The sequence below is a fragment of the Cynocephalus volans genome, chromosome 5 (assembly GCF_027409185.1).
Source record: "Cynocephalus volans isolate mCynVol1 chromosome 5, mCynVol1.pri, whole genome shotgun sequence".
In the NCBI taxonomy this organism is placed as follows: Eukaryota; Metazoa; Chordata; class Mammalia; order Dermoptera; family Cynocephalidae; genus Cynocephalus; species Cynocephalus volans.
Window position 1 is genome coordinate 61256501 of NC_084464.1, and position 8727 is coordinate 61265227.

General features: G+C 35.4%; 1 pseudogene; it reads left to right on the forward strand.

The window, feature by feature from the left end:
• LOC134379062 (heterogeneous nuclear ribonucleoprotein L-like) overlaps positions 1 to 3770 on the forward strand; it is a 54258-nt pseudogene extending 50488 nt beyond the window's left edge.
• Positions 3771 to 8727: the final 4957 nt, after the last annotated feature.

Sequence of the window (8727 nt, forward strand, 5' to 3'; positions counted from 1 at the left end):
AGTAGGCCCAAAGATCCCCAAACAAATTCAACCCAAAAAGGTCCTCTCCAGGACATGTTATAGTCAAACTGGCAAAACTCAAAGACAAAGAGAGAATCTTAAAAGCTGCAAGAGAGAATTGGCAAGTCATCTATAAGGGAGCCCCAATCAGACTAACATCAGGCTTTTCATCAGAAACCCTAAAACCCAGAAAAGAATGGGATGATATATTCAAAATACTAAAGGACAAACATTGCCAGCAAAGAATACTTTACCCAGCAAGGCTATCCTTCTGAAATGAAGGACATATAGTATATTTCTCAGACAAACAAAAATTGCAGTTCACTACCACAGAACCAACCTTACAAGAAATTCTCAAGGGAGTACTGGGTTTGATACCTGAAAAACAACCATCACTGACATGAATACCCAAGAAAGAACAAAACTTACCAGTAAAACAAAAATGCTAACAATAAAGACAAAAAATAGTTTATCTACCACCCCAATAAACCAACAAATACAGAAGACAAACAGAAAATCAGAAAGAAAGGAACAAAAGATACTTAAGGCATCTAAGCAAAAATCAATAGAATGCTAGGAGTAAATCAACACCTTTCAATAATATCTCTAAATGTAAGGGTATTAAATTCCCCACTCAAAAGACACAGACTGACTGACTGGATTAAAAAGATGGTCCCAACAATATGCTGCCTTCAAGAGACTCAGCTCACCTATAAAGACACACATAGACTAAGAGTGAAAAGATGGAAAAAGATATACCATGCAAAAGAAATGAAAAACGAGGTGGAGTAGCTATTCCTATATCAGATAAGATAGATGTTAAAGTAAAAACCATAAAAAGAGATAAAGAAGGCCACCGTATAATCATTAAAAGATCTATCCATCAAGAAGAGATAACAATTATAAATATCTCTGAACCCAAGATTGGAGTAGGCAGATTTATAAAACAAATACTATTAGATCTAAAGAATGAGATAGACACTAACACTGTAATAGTGGGGGACCTGAACACCCCACTCTCAACATTGTATAGATCATTTAGGCAAAAAATCAATAGAGAAACACAAGATCTAGACAAAACTTTAGACCAATGGACTTGGCAGATATCTACAGAACATTCCATCCAACAACCTCAGAATATTCATTCTTCTCACCAGCTCATGGAACATTCTCCAGGATAGAACACATGTTAGGTCACAAAGCAAGTCTCAATAAATTCAAAAAAATTGGAATTATTTTATGTATTTTTTCAGATCACAATGGATTAAAATTAGAAATCAATAACAAACAAAACTCTTGAAACTATAAAAACACATGGAAAGTAAACAACATTCTACTTAATGATATATGGGTCCAAAAAGAAATTGAAGAGGAAATCAAAAAATTTCTTGAAACTAAGGAAAATAATGACACATCATATCAAAACCTGTGGGATATTGCAGTAATAGCAGGAAAATTTATAGCATTAAATTCTTACTTCAGAAGAATGGAAAGATGGCAAATAAACAACCGAGCACTTCACCTTAAAAAACTAGAAACACAAGAACAATCCAAACCCAAAGTAGTAAATGGAAAGAAATAATCAGGATTAGAGCAGAACTAAATGAAATATAAAATTGAAAAACAATACAAAAGAATTAACATTGTGAAAATGTCCATATTACCCAAAGTGATTTACAGATTCAATGCAATCCCCATCAAAATTTCAATGGCATTTTTTCTTGGAAATGGAAAAAACTATCCAGACCTTTACATGGAATAACAAAACACTGTGAATAGCCAAAGCAATCCTGAGCAAAGTAATTAAAGCTGGAAGCATAACACTACCTGACTTTAAACTATATTACAAAGGTATAATAACCCAAACAGCATGAAACTGGCATAAAAACAGACACACAGATAAATAGAATAGAATAGAGAACCCAGAAATCAACCCATATACCTACAGCTATCTGATCTTTGACAAAGGCACCAAGTCTACACACTGGGGAAAAGACTCCCTCTTCAGCAAATGGTGCTGGGAAAACTGGATATTCATATGTAGGAGAATGAAACTAGACCTGTACCTCTCACTATATACCAAAATCAACTCAAAACGGATTAAAGAATTAAATATACATCCTGTAACAATAAAACTCCTTAAAGAAAACACAGGCGAAACACTCAAGGAAGTAGGAGTGAATATGACCCAAAAAGAACAAGCAACTAAAGGAAAAATAAACAAATGGGATTATATCAAACTAAAAAACTTCTGCACAGCAAAAGAAATAATCAACAGAGTGAAAAGACAACCAACAGAAGGGGAAAAAATATTTGCAGAATATACATCTGACAAAGGATTAATATCCAGAATACACAAGGAACTCAAACAACTTTACAGCAAAAAACAAAATAACCCAATTAAAAAACTGGGCAAAGGAGCTGAATAGGCATTTCTCAAAGGAAGATATACGAATGGCCAACAGACACATGAAAAAATGCTCAACATCACTCAGCATTCGGGAAATGCAAATCAAGACCACTTTGAGATACCAGCTCACTCCAGTCAGTATGGCTAATATCCAAAGGACTGAGAATGATAAATGCTGACAAGGCTGCAGAGAAAAGGAACTTTCATACACTGTTGGTGGAACTGCAAAATGGTGCAGTCTTTATGGAAAATGGTATAGAGGTTCCTCAAACAATTATAGATAGATCTACCATTTGACCCAGCTATTCCACTGCTGGGAATATACCCAGAGGAATGGAAATCATCATGCCAAAGGGAAACCTGTACTCCCATGTTTCTTGCAGCACTATTTACAATAGCCAAGAGTTGGAACCAGCCCAAATGTCCATCATTTGATGAGTGGACCAGGAAACTGTGTTATATCTACATGATGGAATTATACTGTGCTATAAAGAACAACAAAATACTACCATTTGCAGCAACATGGATGGACTTAGAGAAAATTACATTAAGTGAAAAAAGTCAGGCACAGAAAGAGAAATACCACATGTTCTCACTTATTTGTGGGAACTAATAAAAATAAATAGATAAAGATACAAACAAATAAGGCGGGGAAGAAGACACAACAATCACGACAATTTTTTGAACTTAAGACAAGTGAACAGATATGATGTCGTGGGGGGAGGGGAGAGATAAAGGGGGAAAGAGGAATGAGCAAAGGGTCATGAAAATCAACTACAATGTATATTGAGAAGTTAAAATAAAAAGTAAATAAATAAATAAATAAATTTTTTAAAAATTGAAAACTAAAAAAAAAAATTATTCTGTTTGCTCTAGCCTGGTGCTTAAGTTCTCGGTTGTATTTATTTATTTATTTATTTTATTTCATTGAGTGAATCTTTCAGTTCCTGAAGTTATGCCACATTCTTTTTTAAGGCATCTATCTGTTTGTAAATGTCCTTTTTCATATACTGGATTGTTTTTCTCATTTCATTGTGTAGTCTATCTGAGTCTTCTTATATCTCATTAAGTTTCTATAAGATTGTTGCACTGAATTCCTGTTTAGACATTTCAAACTTTTCCTGCTGTTTGATACCTGGCACTTGAGAATTACTGTATTCCTTTGGTGTTGTCATATTTTCTTGTTTTTCCCTATTTCTAGTGTCCCTGCATTTATGTCTGGTCATCTGGTGGAGCAGTTGCTTCTTCTACTACTCTGGAATAGCATTTGAGGAGAGAAACTCCCTCCTATAAATGTATTTTATGTTAACCTTTGAGTAACGTGTTTCATTTTTGGTTCCAGGTAGATGTAGTAGTGTAGTTTTCATGAGGTTGCTTCAGCCATATTCACCATCAGAGTTGTCTGTGTCTCTGTGGCCTAGGCACTGTGGCACCCAGTGGCTCCTTGCTGAAGTGAGTAGTATCACTGTGTTGAGTTGTTGAGGACATGAGCAACATCTCGAGTTGTGGGGAGAAACACCTGGGTGCCCTGTCACTCTTTATCTGAGGTGGGTGACCCCGAGTGGGTCCTTGCTTCTCCCCACTGGGGAAGGGGTTGGTGGTGGCTAGGGATTTTCTTCTGTACTCCATTGGCTCTTCTGAAATTCTGCACTCACTAGCTTTCCATGTGTCTCTCCCTGGGTCAAGAAGTCATGTGGGCTACACAAGTAGTTCCGATCCCCAGGAGTGCAGGGTTGTGCTCACCTCTTTCCTCTTTCCTCCTGCCTGGTAAAACACAGGAATACCTGGTTCTGGGTGAGGTGGAGCTGGTGTCACCCAGGTTGGGTGGCAGGAGCAGTGGCAGGTGTGGTGGGGAGCAGTCAAATTTTTGTGCAGGGAGACAGGAGCTGCATGGCAGCAGCAGTGGTGGTGAGAGCCGCCCAGCAGGAGAGGCTTCAGTGGCAGCAGCTGTGGTGACAGAACGGTACACATTCTTTAAATGATCAAGAGAACACAGTTCATTGTATTTTTAAGTTTTAATTATGAGATATGTCAGAGTTCAGTACTTGAGAAGGTTTTACTTATTAGGTCAAATATCTGAAGAACTTATAAATGAAAGTTGAATATATTGAATTTATATATAGTTTTAAATTTTTAAGGAAACTAAGAAACTTTGAATATGGACTGTTCTAAGTTGATTGAACATTGACCAAAAGCCCTCTTGAAAATAATTACTAACATTCACAACATATGAAAATCAAAAAGCTGAAGAAAAACAAGATTTTAAGTTCAATACTTTAATAATAAATTTAGTATTAATTTAGAAGACTAAGAAAGCATCAAAATTATTTCTATGCACACAAACTGCTTTAACACCACTAAAAATCTCACCTTGGCATTCTAAATCATCTTAGACAGATATTCAGCCTGTTTGACAAAATCAGAAAAGTAGATTCCAAAAACTTGTTTGATGAAGTTGTATAACCTTTAAACATTTAATGTTCCACTGTGGTAGTTGTGCAGCCAGGACAAATTGAAAGCTGGGAGGCAAGACAAAGACCCCAATAGTCCTGCCTGGTAGTAACCTGGGTTTAGAGAAATTCTGAGAAGTTGCCAATGCCGAGCTTGGTGTCAGCAACCAAGTATGTAACATAAAAGGGTTGGAAGTTAGAAATCAATTATGTAAACTATAGTTGAATCATAGATAAAATATCAGTGTTAGAGCTTACAGTGAGACGGAAACTGGAAGCTACGAAATCATAGTTTCAACACGTAACTGAAAATAACAGAATGATTGGAAGGGTTTGTGGGAAGAAGCTGCTTCTGATAGGCAGATTTCTAAATCAAAAGTCATCACTGAGTATCTCTACAGACCTTCAGCATGGAAGATTTCTGAAACAGGTAGGGATTAATATTCCCTTAGACCAGCATTTCTAGTAGTTCTCCCTGTACACCATAAGTCCATACCATAAATTTATACCATAAATGAGATGGTCATAGTTGCAACTTAAGAAAGGCATTCATATAGGATTGCTTCTTAAGTAATTCCTAAGGTATTCTACCTTAGCTAACTATCTCTTCAAAACCCCCTGGAAGAGTCTATATCCAAGCTTGTTTTAAAACCAGATATGAATAAATGTTCCTCTGCAAAAAATAAAAAAAAGAAAGGTGGGAGGTTCTCTTATCAAATGAGTATCAAATCAAATAAGTTTAAGAAATGCTAGGTTACACAAAAATAAACATAATGTTTTTTTCTTTGCAGAACTTCGCAGAGTCAATAAATGCTTATGTTGACTGTGAATTTTAAAGGGAGGTGTGCGTTTTTTTAATAAACTTTTGACCCTTTTTTCCCAGAGTACCCTGAGGAAGTAATGCTTCTTAGAACCTGGTTGGATCCTTGAAACCAAGCCCAACTCAGATCTGAAAAACAAATACCAAATAATTCCCATGGGATCTAATTGAAATGTGGTTTTGTAGGATGTCTCAGTGTTTTATTGTTGTTGTTATTTATTTTTTGTTTTAGTTTATTTGATTTCATTGTTGGTAAAATTCCTTTCTTCAAATCTTACTATAATAGGTTACTATGCAATTTCACAGAGAAATCTTTCAAGTGTAAAGCCAATTTTTGAGGACTTTACCATAATAGACAAAATTTGCATGCTACTTTCATATGTTTCAAAGACCTTTCCTTCATTTGCCTGAGTCTCTTCGGCATCCCTGTGAAATAGTCATGGCCCATGTATCCATTAGCAGCAGAAGAACCAGGGACGTGGTTTCTTATGCATGAATAACTTTTCAGCTCCAGTTTCTTAAATCTGAGGCTAGGCTGTGTTACCTATTTTTGAGTTGGGTTTGTCTGTTATCAGCTGTGTGAATGTTTAGTCTCTTCACTTATCAAGTACTCTATAAAGTAACCATGATGACACAGCTGAAATGAAGATCTGAAAAAATTACATTTTAAAACATCTTAATAGGCAGAAGCAGTGGGACGATGATACTAGATGTTAGCTAGCAGCTTTGATTAGAATTATCTTCAAATAAGTGATACCTCATCCAGAATACACAAAGTAATATTTCTCTCATTTATGTGTACTTTATTTTCTAAATCAATTTTCTCAAACTTCATCAATCAAAACAGTTCCCCTCATGGATCTACCTCTCAAACATTGAGCTAGTGAACTGATTCAGCAAAAATGAATCTCAGCATGATTTAAATGTTTTCTCAATAATTTCTCATTCTGAACTTGGGGTGAAATGTCAAAAAGGCTGTTCCATCCTCACACAGGTTGTCAAGGTCAAAACTAACAAACATTCTTGTTTCTTGCATTCTAAATTCTTAATTCCCCAGGTGACCAAATTTGCTCACCAAACATCTCTTTGTATAATGTGTACTACAGCAAAATTTTCATTCCTTAGATCCCAATCAAGTTGACAATTCCATTCTTTGAGCACTGAAAGGATACTAAAAAATGACAGATGCCGATATAGATTCTTCTGCATCTAAAATTATTTTCTGCAGTTTATAAATATGAAACTGTCAATGTTTACAAAATAGAAATCTAGTTTTATCTCTTATTTTCCAAGAGCTTAGCACAGTGTCTGGCCCAAAATATGGGTTCAGAAAAGATTTATTATTCTTATTAACTTCTCTGCCTGGCAGAAATAAGTAAGTTTCCATTCGTTTTGACCCAATCCCAGCATGAAGCTGAGGCACTGGAAAATCTGGCTCCAGGATACATAGAATTCTTTTCTCCAAAATATTCAGAGCATCAGATTAGCTAACAACATATGGGCCAGAGATAAGAGAGCACCCATCAGGGTTTTGGTGTTTTGGTTTTATAGAAAACCTTGAGAAATTTTGTTTTGAAGCTGATATTTTCAAAAAAGTTCTTTGAATTTTTTAGAATATTTCAATCACTCCTTTCCAAGGGAAATTTTAGTAATTTTTTCCAACTGAATGGAAAGCTGTGCTATGCAAACAACAAAGATTTTTTTCTCTTTTGAAAGTTATTCATGTCCTGCTTCTAGGATTGCCAGGGGAGTTGAATTTTTTAAAAAAATTCAACCAAGCAGACAATCAGAGTTATATTGTGCTAGAGACTACCTAAACTCTGAAGTTCGGAAGTTTTATGTGTCCTTCTAAGCTTGGAGACCATGTTTTTCAAATGGGTTCTTAAGTTATCCAAATAAGTTTGCATGATCTGTAGCTAAGTTTTTTTTTTTTTTTTAAGTGTTTGTTTACTTATTTGTACTATTTTTTTTCTTTCTTTATTCTCATGTGGGTAACATAAAAGAGTTTGAATTTGCACGTGTCCCTCAACAATAGGACAAACCCACATTTGGCATAAAGATATACTTAACCATTTTTTCAGAAATATTTTTTCACTGCATTTCATCTTGTCCAGAAAGAAAAGTTATCCATAATTGTATGTGTTATTATTGGTAATTTAAATACAAGAAAACTGAGTCTCAGTGCTAAACAGCTTAGTAAAACACCTGCAATTCAAATCTAGAACTTTTAAACTCCAAGGCCTACTCGAGTTCTTCTTTCCAGTGGTTTTTAAATTTAAATATGCATAAAAGCACCTGAAATAGTTACTGCAGATGCAGATTCTCAGGCACTACTTGTGGGAATTATGACTCAGTAGCTCTTCTTTAGCCTCAGAAAACTGACTTTTTAACTAGCATCCCAGATGATTCTGAAGCAAGTCATCTACATTTCAGTTGATTAGATCACATTCCAGTGAAGACTTGACTACACGTGTTTTCTCTCTGCTGTCTCATATTAACAGTCTCATCGCCACTACTGGGTTCATCTCACAGTAAAAACCAGAGAAACTCAGCTTCCTGTTTGGATCCTGGTTTTCTTAGCCTGTTAAATGGGAATAATTGTTTCTTCTTTACCTCAAAGGACTGATGAAAAGATCAAATGACATAATAGATGGTGCGATGTTTATATCAGTAGAAAATAGTATTTAAAAAAAGAGTAAAGTACGTATTTTGATGTCAAAAAGACATAAAATACAAATCGTACTTAGATGTTTTGATGTAAGGTTATAATAATATGGTAAAGAATAGGTGCTAAGTCTACAGCCATAAGTACTTCAACCTCATCTATAATCATTACGCAGTGTAGAATATCCTATATGAATGCTCACATGCATGTATATGGACCAACTCACACACACACACACACACACACACGTATGCATGTGCCTGGTTGCAACTGCTAAATTAATGGTAGATTTTCCACGGTCTTCACTCCAGACATCACCAAAAGATAAAAGATAACATTTTTTAAGACAATGCAGATGGGTACCTATGATTGTCACCAACAC